The sequence below is a fragment of the Oncorhynchus mykiss genome, chromosome 5 (genome assembly GCF_013265735.2).
Source record: "Oncorhynchus mykiss isolate Arlee chromosome 5, USDA_OmykA_1.1, whole genome shotgun sequence".
NCBI classification, from domain to species: domain Eukaryota; kingdom Metazoa; phylum Chordata; class Actinopteri; order Salmoniformes; family Salmonidae; genus Oncorhynchus; species Oncorhynchus mykiss.
In genome coordinates, this window is record NC_048569.1 from 11,588,225 (window position 1) to 11,602,220 (window position 13,996).

At 43.3% G+C, this 13,996-nt stretch overlaps 1 non-coding gene across 1 annotated transcript; it reads left to right on the plus strand.

Annotated features, from left to right (window-relative positions):
- The first annotated feature begins 13,235 nt into the window (after window positions 1-13,235).
- On the plus strand, window positions 13,236-13,308 carry trnaa-agc. The gene has a single exon. It is a non-coding gene; the product is annotated as a tRNA-Ala (tRNA).
- Window positions 13,309-13,996: the final 688 nt, after the last annotated feature.

The window sequence follows — 13,996 nt, forward strand, 5'->3', positions numbered from 1 at the left end:
GTTCTGTTCATAGGACATGAGAAAAAGATTGTTTAAGTTCTATGTGGAATGTGTTCTGTGATGACAGGCCTGCTAAAATGGATTATGGATTATGGGTTAGGTAACATTTTCAGTTAGCTAGTTAAAGATTTCCTAACGTGTTTTTCAGACAGGTTACAGTTTCTGGATGATATTTTCCTAGTGCAAAAAAAAATCCAATAAACCACGTTATAATCTGGTAGCATGGTTTAATTTGAACCTTTTCTAAAATAATGTAAGTTATCAAGAGGTGACTATTTATGTATAACTCAGTTTATTCAACTGATATAATTAAGCAATAAGGCCCGAGTAGGTGTGGTGTATGCCCAATATACCACGGCTAATGGCTGTTCTTATGCACGACGCATCGTGGAGTGCCTGGACACAGCCCTTAGTATATTGACCATATATCACAAACCCGAGGTGCCTTATTGCTATTATAAACTGTTGACCAACGTAATTAGAGCATTAAAAATACATGTTTTGTCATACCCGTGGTATACGGTCTTATGTAACATGGCTGTCAGTCAATCAGCATTCAGGACTCGAACCATCCAGTTTTGTCACACCCTGACCATAGAGAGCCCTTGGTTCTCTATGGTGTAGTAGGTCAGGGCGTGACTAGGGGGTGTTCTAGGTTATACATTTCTATGTTGGTGCTCTTGGTATGGTTCCCAATTAGAGGCAGCTGATGTTCGTTGTTTCTAATTGGGGATCATACTTAAGGCTTCCCTGTTCCCACCTGCTTTGTGGGATATTATTTTGTGTTTGTGCCTGTGCACCACGTAGTCACGTTTCGTTGTTTGTTTATTGATTTATTGTTTTTGCTTTAAGTTTCACTTTGGAAATAAATATGTGGAACCCAACCTCTGCTGCGCCTTGGTCCCGTTCTTACGACAACCGTGACAGAATATCCCACTAACAAAGGACCAAGCAGAGTGAAAATGAGGTAAGGAATTTTTGGACTTAGGAGGACATGAGAGGACACGAGACCCTTCCTTGGCGGGAGTCGCCAAGGAGCATAGAAGGACGGCGACGACGCCGGGGACTGCGGCCACAGAAACCCCAAGATTGTTTTTTTGGGGGGGGGCACATGGAGCTGGTGGCTGAGCAGAGGGAAGAGCCAGAGAACATCTGGGAGGAGATAGAGAGGTGGTCGGTCGACCCAAGGAGAGTACCAGAGCCCGCCTGGGAGTCGATGGAACAGTGTGAGGAGGGATACTGGATAATGGAGTTGGCTAGGAGTATGAGGCAACGTAGGCATTTGGAGGAGCGTGTCATCAGTCCGGTGAAACCTGGGCCGGCTCCACGCTTCTGGCCTCCAGTGCGTCTCCCCAGTCTGGTACATACTCCTCCTCGCACTCTCCCTGAAGTGCATGTCTCCAGCCCGGTACATTCTGTGCCTGCTTCCTGCACTCGCCCTGAAGTGCCAGAGCCTGTTTGGGAGTCGGAGGAGGAATTTGATGAAAGATTCCAGAGAGACTTGGTAGCGAAGAGAATGATGCCGTACAGGCGTGCTGAAGAGCGTGACACCAGTCCGGTGCCATCTGCATCGGTTTCACACATCTGGCCTGCAGTGCGCTTTCCCAGTCCGGTACGTCCTGTGCCTCCTCCTCGCACTCGCCCTGAAGTGCGTGTCACCAGTCCAGTGCCACCTGTACCAGCTCCACACATCAGGCATCCAGTGCGCATTCACAGTCCAGAGCTTCCGGCGACGGTTCCCAGTCCAGAGCTTCTGGCGACGGTTCCCAGTCCAGAGCTGGTCCGAAACCTCCTGCGACGGTCCACGGTCTGGAACCTCCTGCGACGGTCCGGAACCTCCTGCGACGGTCCGGAACCTCCTGCGACGGTCCAGCTCCAAGGCCGGAGCCTTCCTCTGCGCCGGTACCCAGTCCAGGCACGGCGTCCAGGCACGGCGTCCAGTCCCACTCCAGGGCAAGTTTATAACTAATAATAACTAACAGTTTACTCAACTAATAATTGCCTCCTTATAGCGCACACTGTTGAAGAAAAGTTTCAAATCACACGGTGAGACTATAATGAGGTTTAAGGTATTTCTTGCCATTTTCACAATGATTTGCACTACAAAATGTCACCCTCTATATATCCTAACAAAGTAAGAGCTTTACTAAGGAGCTTTACTAAGGAGCTTTACTAAGAAGCTTTACCCAGGAGCTTTACCCAGGAGCTTTACCCAGGAGCTTTACCCAGGAGCTTTACTAAGGAGCTTTACTAAGGAGCTTTACCCAGGAGCTTTACCCAGGAGCTTTTCTAAGGAGCTTTACTAAGGAGCTTTACCAAGGAGCTTTACTAAGGAGCTTTACCCAGGAGCTTTACCAAGGAGCTTTACCAAGGAGCTTTACCAAGGAGCTTTACTACGGAGCTTTACCCAGGAGCTTTACCAAGGAGCTTTACCCAGGAGCTTTACCCAGGAGCTTTACCCAGGAGCTTTACCAAGGAGCTTTACCCAGGAGCTTTACCCAGGAGCTTTACTAAGGAGCTTTACTAAGGAGCTTTACTAAGGAGCTTTACCCAGGAGCTTTACCCAGGAGCTTTACCCAGGAGCTTTACCCAGGAGCTTTACCCAGGAGCTTTACTAAGGAGCTTTACCCAGGAGCTTTACCCAGGAGCTTTACTAAGGAGCTTTACTAAGGAGCTTTACTAAGGAGCTTTACCCAAGAGCTTTACCCAAGAGCTTTACCCAAGAGCTTTACCCAAGAGCTTTACCCAGGAGCTTTACCCAGGAGCTTTACCCAGGAGCTTTACCCAGGAGCTTTACTAAGGAGCTTTACTAAGGAGCTTTACTAAGGAGCTTTACCCAAGAGCTTTACTAAGGAGCTTTACCCAGGAGCTTTAACCAGGAGCTTTACCAATGAGCTTTACTAAGGAGCTTTACTAAGGAGCTTTACTAAAGAGCTTTACCCAAGAGCTTTACCCAATAGCTTTACCCAGGAGCTTTACTAAGGAGCTTTACCCAGGAGCTTTACCCAAGAGCTTTACTAAGGAGCTTTACTAAGGAGCTTTACTAAGGAGCTTTACCCAGGAGCTTTACCCAGGAGCTTTACCCAGGAGCTTTACCCAGGAGCTTTACCCAGGAGCTTTACCCAGGAGCTTTACTAAGGAGCTTTACTAAGGAGCTTTACCCAAGAGCTTTACTAAGGAGCTTTACCCAGGAGCTTTAACCAGGAGCTTTACCAATGAGCTTTACTAAGGAGCTTTACTAAGGAGCTTTACTAAAGAGCTTTACCCAAGAGCTTTACCCAATAGCTTTACCCAGGAGCTTTACTAAGGAGCTTTACCCAGGAGCTTTACCCAGGAGCTTTACCCAAGAGCTTTACTAAGGAGCTTTACTAAGGAGCTTTACCCAGGAGCTTTACCCAGGAGCTTTACCCAGGAGCTTTACCCAGGAGCTTTACCCAGGAGCTTTACCCAGGAGCTTTACTAAGGAGCTTTACCCAGGAGCTTTACCCAAGAGCTTTACCCAAGAGCTTTACCCAGGAGCTTTACTAAGGAGCTTTACCCAGGAGCTTTACCCAGGAGCTTTACCCAAGAGCTTTACCCAAGAGCTTTACTAAGGAGCTTTACTAAGGAGCTTTACTAAGGAGCTTTACTAAGGAGCTTTACTAAGGAGCTTTACCCAAGAGCTTTACTAAGGAGCTTTACTAAGGAGCTTTACTAAGGAGCTTTACCCAGGAGCTTTACCCAAGAGCTTTACCCAAGAGCTTTACTAAGGAGCTTTACTAAGGAGCTTTACTAAGGAGCTTTACTAAGGAGCTTTACCCAGGAGCTTTACTAAGGAGCTTTACCCAGGAGCTTTACTAAGGAGCTTTACCCAGGAGCTTTACTAAGGAGCTTTACTAAGGAGCTTTACTAAGGAGCTTTACTAAGGAGCTTTACTAAGGAGCTTTACCCAGGAGCTTTACCCAGGAGCTTTACCCAGGAGCTTTACTAAGGAGCTTTACCCAGGAGCTTTACCCAGGAGCTTTACCAAGGAGCTTTACCCAGGAGCTTTACTAAGGAGCTTTACCCAGGAGCTTTACTAAGGAGCTTTACCCAGGAGCTTTACCCAGGAGCTTTACCCAGGAGCTTTACCCAGGAGCTTTACCCAGGAGCTTTACTAAAGAGCTTTACCCAGGAGCTTTACTAAGGAGCTTTACTAAGGAGCTTTACTAAGGAGCTTTACCCAAGAGCTTTACCCAAGAGCTTTACTAAGGAGCTTTACTAAGGAGCTTTGCCCAAGAGCTTTACTAAGGAGCTTTACTAAGGAGCTTTACTAAGGAGCTTTACCCAAGAGCTTTACTAAGGAGCTTTACTAAGGAGCTTTACCCAGGAGCTTTACCCAGGAGCTTTACCCAGGAGCTTTACCCAGGAGCTTTACCCAGGAGCTTTACCCAGGAGCTTTACTAAGGAGCTTTACCCAGGAGCTTTACCCAGGAGCTTTACCCAGGAGCTTTACCCAGGAGCTTTACCCAGGAGCTTTACTAAGGAGCTTTACTAAGGAGCTTTACCCAGGAGCTTTACTAAGAAGCTTTGCCCTGGAGCTTTCAGGGCTATTGTGGTAACCATGGACATGGGTTAATACCTTAACACTGTGGGATTTTAGTCAAGGTAGTTACTGATTAAACAAATAATGCCTATGGAACTTCTGCAACTCACTAATGAAAGGACGTTAGGCTACTATGTTGTACATACAGCACAACATACAGCTGGGGGTCTTCCAACAGCTCCTTCATGCAAAACGAAAGGTTAGCTCCAGGCATATTTTCCCTGGCCAAATGGAGTAACAAACTCAGTAGCATTAGTCCATGTCATGTTACTCTTTCATAGAAAGGGGAGAGGGAAGTCACACATCCTAGCCAACTATTCTTAAATTCTCACGTTGCCGAAATAGTACAGGATACAAATAATCATGACGACTAGCTCACATGCAGACTCACATTGATCAGCATAGGGTGAAACAGCACCACTGGTCACCCAAGCTGGTTTGTTATTTATTTATTTTTCTTCATGAAAAGGAGGAGATCATCTTGATGAAATAATTGTAAAAATTCATACTCTGCTGTTCCATCTCGCATGCAATGATTTGCAATGATACCAGGGGGAAAATGTGTTCCTTATCAGAAGTGACATCTTTGTTGTTATAATATTGCAGACGAATGTGTCAGTTTCACCATTATAGATTCCAGCTCTAAAGAGCCACGTAGATTCACTAAATAGTCTATGTAATCTAAAACCTGATACATTCAAAGATTCACATCATCACACAGACAATTAGCTTTTTAATGGCAATTTACCTGACATGTGATACTGGTACTCCCTTTATATAGCTCCACATTGATCTGGTACTGGTACTCCTGTATATAGCTCCACATTAATCTGGTACTGGTACTCCCTGTATATAGCTCCACATTGATCTGGTACTGGTACTCCCTGTATATAGCTCCACATTGATCTGGTACTGGTACTCCCTGTATGTAGCTCCACATTGATCTGGTACTGGTACTCCCTGTATATAGCTCCACATTGATCTGGTACTGGTACTCCCTGTATGTAGCTCCACATTGATCTGGTACTGGTACTCCCTGTATGTAGCTCCACATTGATCTGGTACAGGTACTCTCTGTATATAGCTGCACATTGATCTGGTACTGGTACTCCTGTATATAGCTCCACATTGATCTGGTACTGGTACTCCCTGTATATAGCTCCACATTGATCTGGTACTGGTACTCCCTGTATGTAGCTCCACATTGATCTGGTACTGGTACTCCCTGTATGTAGCTCCACATTGATCTGGTGCTGGTACTCCTGTATTTAGCTCCACATTGATCTGGTGCTGGTACTCCTGTATTTAGCTCCATTCTTGTGTATTTTATTTTATTCCTCTAGTTACTATTTTATAAACGACATTGTTGGTTAAGGGCTCGTAATCAAGCATTTCATGGTAAAGTCACCAGTTGTATTCGGTGCATGTGACAAATAACATTTCATTTAATATGATTTCCTACTGTTTACACACACACTATTGAATGCAGGACCATTCTTTCTCAGAAATATAACTATTGATTCATGGATATGTTTTTCATATAATCAGCACATGAAATATCATTGTGATCATTAGTCACACCTCCGTGTGATCCTCCAGGAGCAGTAATATAATACCAGATAGTGCATTAGGGGGTAAGTGTTGTTTTAAAGCTACTGTGTGATGGCTGTTAACGTTTGTCCCTTCATCTTCAGAGTGCAAACAAGGTGACCAACACTACGAGTATGCCCACAGGTTGTGTTTTTTGCACGTGTGTGTGTGTGAGTGTGAGTGTGTGTGTGTGTGTGAGAAATCAAATACAATCCAATTTTTTTATTTGTCACACACAGTTTATAAAAGGCAGATATAAAAGGTTCAGAGAAATGTGTGTGTGTGTGTGTGTGTGTATGGCATGTCTCTGGGGCGCTGATGACTCAAGGGTATTGTGGGTTTGAATCGGCTGTGCTGGGTGTGTTCAAAGGCTCGACTTGTAACCGTCAACTATTCTGCCTATTGTCCAGGGAATTGAGTAGGCCACCAGGAGCTTAGAGAGGCCCAGTGTCTTCTGGGTAGAAGCCTTTGATCTCGGAAGTGCCGACCGCTGGCTGTTCCCCTAAAACATGCTTTGAATGTCATGATGTATTCTGTTTTTCCCCAATGCTTTATTCATGTTCAGTACAGATGAAGTCTTTTGCCTTGACAACCATTGACACTGAGAGGATAGACAAATAACATGGTCTTTCTACTATAGCAGGATTAGTGTGATCACTTCATTTCCTGTGCTTTAACAGAATATGCCATTTCTCTCAAATTTGAATTTCCTAGCACAGATCATACATTTTGCTTCGAAACATTTGTTAATACAGAAATATTAAACACAGAAGCCATCATTAACAAGGTTTTCTATCATAGTAGGGCATATTTCAGTAGGGCATCACTTCCTGTTTATGAATTTATTTCCTGTTCTTTAATACAAACACATAAAACGAGCCAGTGAATGTTTACTCTCTATGTTGTGGCATACAAACCTAAATCCTTGACACAGCAAATCAATGAGAGCATGGCTATCCAGCAATACAATGAGGAACCTAAAGGCCCACAACAAATTTCTTAGAGTTATAAAAGCAGCAGGCAGGCCGCCTCATGCAATATTTCTCTACCTTTAAACAAAAACTATTTTTCACAGCGGAGCTACAGACAGCAGACTCCGGGGAGATTGGGTTACTGGCGTGAAATTACTCGGAGACAGAGATGAGTCTGTCTCTCTCTCACACACACATACATACATACATACATACATATATATATATATATATATATATATATATATATATATACATATATATATACATACATATACATGTATGTATGTATGTATGTATATATATATATATATATATATATATATATATATATATATATATATATATATATATATATATATATATATATATATATATATATATATATATATATATATATATACATACATATACATGTATGTATGTATGTATGTATGTATATATATATATATATATACACATACATACATACATACATACATACATACATACATACATACATACATACATACATACATACATACATACATATATATACATATATATATATATACACATATACATACATACATACATACATACATACATACATACATACATACATACATACATACATACATACATACATACATACATACATACATACATACATACATACATACATACATACATACATACATACATACATACATACATACATACATACATACATACATACATACATACATACATACATACATACACACACACACACACACAGCACAGGTGGTGATGTAGCCAGAACATGAGGAGGTCTGGCACCCAATCAACAAATATGTATGTGCCTGGCATTCCCAAGTTTCTTTGTTACTCTCAATGACAAGACAAAAAATGAAAGTAACGCATAATAAAATGCAATTTTCGGCCTCTGCAGAGGACATTCAACTTTAATTAGCAATGATGGTCACCTTTTCACTCTGTCACCTCAAGAGTGAATTGTCTGAGACTACCTGAAATGTAATTACACTTGACAGCTAGCTTCTTGTGATGGAACTTTCCCCCTACTTCCAGCACCCTGGCCTGGAGGATAACGTGGGCTCAAAATACCGGTTGACCTTCACCATCAGAGATGTCTCCGTTATACCAGATAAACATTTGAAAACAACAACGCCAAAAATGTTGCAGCCCAAGAAATTCTTTGAATTAAAGAATGTGAGGTTAGTTACCAAAAACGATTTTAAAAAATCCGCAAATAATACAGAATTCTACAGTCTAAAAATAACAGTGTAAAGGTTTTTGATAATAAACCTCGGTCACACTTTTCCACAGATTCTATCAACCCCAGGTCTGCCATGGCCCGAAGTCATTACAAATCTCAGTCTAACCTCAATGACATCTCCCTCCAGAGGGCGTGGTTCCTCGGTCTATTTCTAATGACCTGGGGCCTTGTTACTGGGTGTTGTACATGACAATCGACTGGCACGGCTCCAGATAGATCTACTACTCATTGCCATGTCACAAAGAGGGACTCTTTGGTATTCCAAGCACACTCTTCCCTGCCTGAGGGGGGACCTGCTAGCCTGCCGCTTCTGTGTGTGTGTGTGTGTGTGTGTGTGTGTATCTCTGGGGGGAAAGTGAGACGTGAGCGAGAGGCGGCGACGCAACACTTTGGCAGTCTGCTCGTGTCACTAGCTAGCATCTTTGACGTCGAGACAGAGACCGAGAGACAGAGATACAGAGAGACAGAGAGAGATGTGCTTAATCCCATAATACAATGTCAATGCCCAAGGTGAAATGGCTGGCTGATGGAGGGAGAGAGAGAGACAGTCATGTTGTGGGTTGAATACAAGAGGTCTCTGCACTGCAGTCTAGGATGTGGATGGTAGTGTGTGTGTGTGCATGCGTACATGTGTCTGTGTGACATCATTCCTTCAGCCATGTAAAATATTTCTCAGCCGCTCTTCTCACCTCTCACAGCTCAGACACGGACAGATGGATGTGTTTACCTGCCTGGTGTGACACTGTTGTCCATCAGTTCTCCTAGAGCTTCTTCATAATGCTTTGAAATAGGTGATGGATTATACAGCTGTGCTAGGTGGATGACAGCGATATGCAATGCTACATCTATTCCGTTCTGACCACAGCTGTGCTAGATGGATGACAGCGATATGCAATGCTACATCTATTCCGTTCTGACCACAGCTGTGCTAGGTGGATGACAGCGATATGCAATGCTACATCTATTCCGTTCTGACCACAGCTGTGCCAGATGGATGACAGCGATATGCAATGCTACATCTATTCCGTTCTGACCACAGCTGTGCTAGATGGATGACAGCGATATGCAATGCTACATCTATTCCGTTCTGACCACAGCTGTGCTAGATGGATGACAGCGATATGCAATGCTACATCTATTCCGTTCTGACCACAGCTGAGTATCCATGGCGACCTCCATTGTTACAAGTGGGCTAGATTGTGTCCCTTTGACCTCCCACATTTGATCCATTTTGAATTTGAAAAAGCATGACATTACACCACTGATTTAAGGCAACATTGAACTGACATTTCCATAAAACACAGACACCATCCAAAAGACCAACCATCTTTTGAACAGCTGTTCCTTTCTTTGATTTCGGCTTTTGACCTTATACAAGGTAAAAACATCAGGATCCATATATGTTGACCCACCCAGATAAAAACTATTTACTATCACTCTGGATCAAAGAGAGAATATTATATGTCTAAAGAATCCATCACTAATAGTGGTCCATTGGTTGGTAGATGGACAATCATTGTATATCATATAGTTCATGTCTGCATAATAAGTTGGTATACAACTAACAGCTTTGTCATTCCTATGTTTGCAGGGTTTGTAGAGCTTGCTCAGAGCCTGCTCCTGCACTGCAACTAAAAGTATCAGCAGTAACATAACTTATGGCACAACACCAGACGGGAGTTCCCCTTCCTTCCGGTTTCCTTTCATCTCTGCGATGTTTGATCACACAATGGAAAATGTATCCAAAGGTACGAAAGCCTTTGATGTGGTTTGAGGTGATGGTTGCCATTGTTGTTGTAACTCATTATGTTACCAGTTAGTTTACCTGAGACATCACCCTACCAGTTAGTTTACCTGAGACATCACCCTACCAGTTAGTTTACCTGAGACATCACCCTACCCGTTAGTTTACCTGAGACCTCACCCTACCAGTTAGTTTACCTGAGACCTCACCCTACCAGTTAGTTTACCTTAGACCTCACCCTACCAGTTAGTTTACCCGAGACCTCACCCTACCAGTTAGTTTACCCGAGACCTCACCCTACCAGTTAGTTTACCCGAGACCTCACCCTACCAGTTAGTTTACCCGAGACCTCACCCTACCAGTTAGTTTACCCGAGACCTCACCCTACCAGTTAGTTTACCCGAGACCTCACCCTACCAGTTAGTTTACCCGAGACCTCACCCTACCAGTTAGTTTACCCGAGACCTCACCCTACCAGTTAGTTTACCCGAGACCTCACCCTACCAGTTAGTTTACCTGAGACATCACCCTACCAGTTAGTTTACCTGAGACATCACCCTACCAGTTAGTTTCTGAGACCTCACCCTACCAGTTAGTTTCTGAGACCTCACCCTACCAGTTAGTTTACCTGAGACCTCACCCTACCAGTTAGTTTACCTGAGACCTCACCCTACCAGTTAGTTTACCTGAGACCTCACCCTACCAGTTAGTTTACCTGAGACCTCACCCTACCAGTTAGTTTACCTGAGACCTCACCCTACCAGTTAGTTTATCTGAGACCTCACCCTACCAGTTAGTTTATCTGAGACATCACCCTACCAGTTAGTTTACCTGAGACCTCACCCTACCAGTTAGTTTCTGAGACCTCACCCTACCAGTTAGTTTACCTGAGACCTCACCCTACCAGTTAGTTTACCTGAGACCTCACCCTACCAGTTAGTTTACCTGAGACCTCACCCTACCAGTTAGTTTACCTGAGACCTCACCCTACCAGTTAGTTTACCTGAGACCTCACCCTACCAGTTAGTTTCTGAGACCTCACCCTACCAGTTAGTTTCTGAGACCTCACCCTACCAGTTAGTTTCTGAGACCTCACCCTACCAGTTAGTTTACCTGAGATAATTTACTCTGTTTTACAGGGTTGGATATTCAGTTTAGGAGGTGACGTAAGTCAATTCATGGACTGTTGTATTAGATGATTGTTGCTGAGTGAACTATCCTGGTTAAATCCAAAAGTTAAAAATTAGATGGTGGTGGTGATGATGATGATGATGTGCGATTGCTTTGACTATTGTCATGCGTTCATTTTGCTACAGTGCATCAATTTATCTGATTATCAGCTGCTGTCAAACACGTACGTGTGAAAAGACGTATGAATTCTACTAGATAAAACGCCAAAGTAAGTATTCAGTTTATGTAGTACGTTAGTATGGGTATTCAGATCTGGCCAGTCACTCTCTGAGTCTATGGTATGGTTGTGCACAGGTAGCTCTTCTGTTGGACATGTTGACACAGCACTGAGACCACAAAACCATCCTTCTTAAATCCCCTCCAGACATGTATAAAGGAGCACAATGCCATGAATAAAACAAGCCTGGTGATAAAAAGGTGATGAGGCATTCATTGCGTTGAGTTAACTTAATTGTGGTGGCAAGACAAAACCAAGCCTTATTGTGAAACGCTTTGCAGGTAGGTAGGATACACATGCAAGAGGGCAATAAAATGAAAACCTCTGAGAGAGAGAGAGAGAGAGCAGAGAGAGAGCAGAGAGAGAGAGACAATTTAGTATAGTCTATTCACTCATACAAAGCCTGACATAGATCTTTCTTATCAGGGTGAAAGTCAAACACTATTTGAACAAACCTGCCTGCGGTTGTGTTTGGTTGTATTGTTTCTTCTATTCTACTGACCTGTTGAAAGCAGTGTGTGTTTACCATAAAACAAAACAATAGTGTGCAATGTTGTCATGGACACTACCTACTGGTTTGGATGGACACCACTTACTGGTTTGGATGGACACCACTTACTGGTTTGGAGATATATAGGTCAACTTGAAGCAACAGCTAGTTGTTCAAGATGTCAGAGAACATAACATCACTAGTTCTATTTACTAGTTAGTTTTGATTGTCATTCAGTGATCTTCTAATAAATAAATAATAACTTTATAGCCTAATGAAGGTCAGTATACTTTTGTTTTGTTACTAACTAAACTGCAGTGACATCCACAAATAGCACTGGGTAACTGGTCTTAACAGATACAAGGTAGGAATACAGGATACAGTTACAGGGCATGTGGCTTCTAGGAGTACAACAACGATACTAACATATCCACAGATACCTAAACTCTCAGGGTATATTTCAGATTAGTTTTTAATCCAGTTTCAGATCAATATCTGTGTCCTCATTTAGTCTTTTGTCTGTCATGGAAGAATCAATCCGCCTGGGAAATAGCCCAGGGTTTTGGGAGCTCTGGGCAAAGCTGTCCCCAGTCCTGCTTCCAAACTGTGACACCACACATTATGCAGGGATGTGCAAGACAGTACACTAGCTAACCTTGGTGTACAATCAATACTGTGTGTCATTATGACTGTTGTTTTTGATGCACTGCCCCTAGCCAGGTGTTACAGTATGGCTCTAGTCTAGATAATAATACTGTGATATTATGTAACACCTTTAGAAGATCTCTGTTACTACAGAGTTTTTACATTTACAGCTGGTACCTCTCAGCCGTATGATAGGCCTACACCTGTCAGACGCCATGGTTGCATAATTTATATTATTTATGGAAGGGCTTGGATACATAGTCCACTGTGTATAGCAAGGTATCTCTCTCTCTCTCAAGCACACACCACATCTGCAAGGGGTACAGAGCATAAGCACTCAAAAAACAACTTATCGCAAGTACAGGGATTGAACCTGCAACCTTGGCATTGATGGCACCACACTCTGACCAACTGAGCTAACCAGCCAAACTTGCCAAAAATGACAGCTGTTACGAGTCATGATGGCTCAGCAACTGCTAGCGAGTAAGTTACCAAGTAAGCCAAGAGGATCACGTGGCCAGGGCGGAAGCTTCTACAATACTCCTTGTGGCCACTTCTAACAGCTGGGGAATTAGCTCAAATGGTAGAGCGCTCGCTTAGCATGCGAGAGGTAGCGGGATCGATGCCCGTATTCTCCAAGGTACATTATTTTGTCACACACACTCTCCATACCCTCATACACTGCACCCTGGACAAAAGATCCCTCATTCACACAAACAGATGAACAGCTGTGGCATGAGATCAGTCGTGTGTCTCATTGTGTGTGTTGATATCACACAAACAGATGAACAGCTGTGGCATGAGATCAGTCGTGTGTCTCATTGTGTGTGTTATCACACAAACAGATGAACAGCTGTGGCGTGAGATCAGCCGTGTGTCTCATTGTGTGTGTTGATATCACACAAACAGATGAACAGCTGTGGCATGAGAACAGCCGTGTGTCTCATTGTGTGTGTTATCACACAAACAGATGAACAGCTGTGGCGTGAGATCAGCCGTGTGTCTCATTGTGTGTGTTGATATCACACAAACAGATGAACAGCTGTTGCGTGAGATCAGCCGTGTGTCTCATTGTGTGTGTTGATATCACACAAACAGATGAACAGCTGTGGCATGAGATCAGCCGTGTGTCTCATTGTGTGTGTTGATATCACACAAACAGATGAACAGCTGTGGCATGAGATCAGCCGTGTGTCTCATTGTGTGTGTTATCACACAAACAGATGAACATCTTGTGTTTGTGGCAGATGTGTCGAGGCCGTCAACTGTAAACAGAGAGCATATCGGGTGTCCTTGCATGCCTGAGATGACGGGTAGATTCCCCCT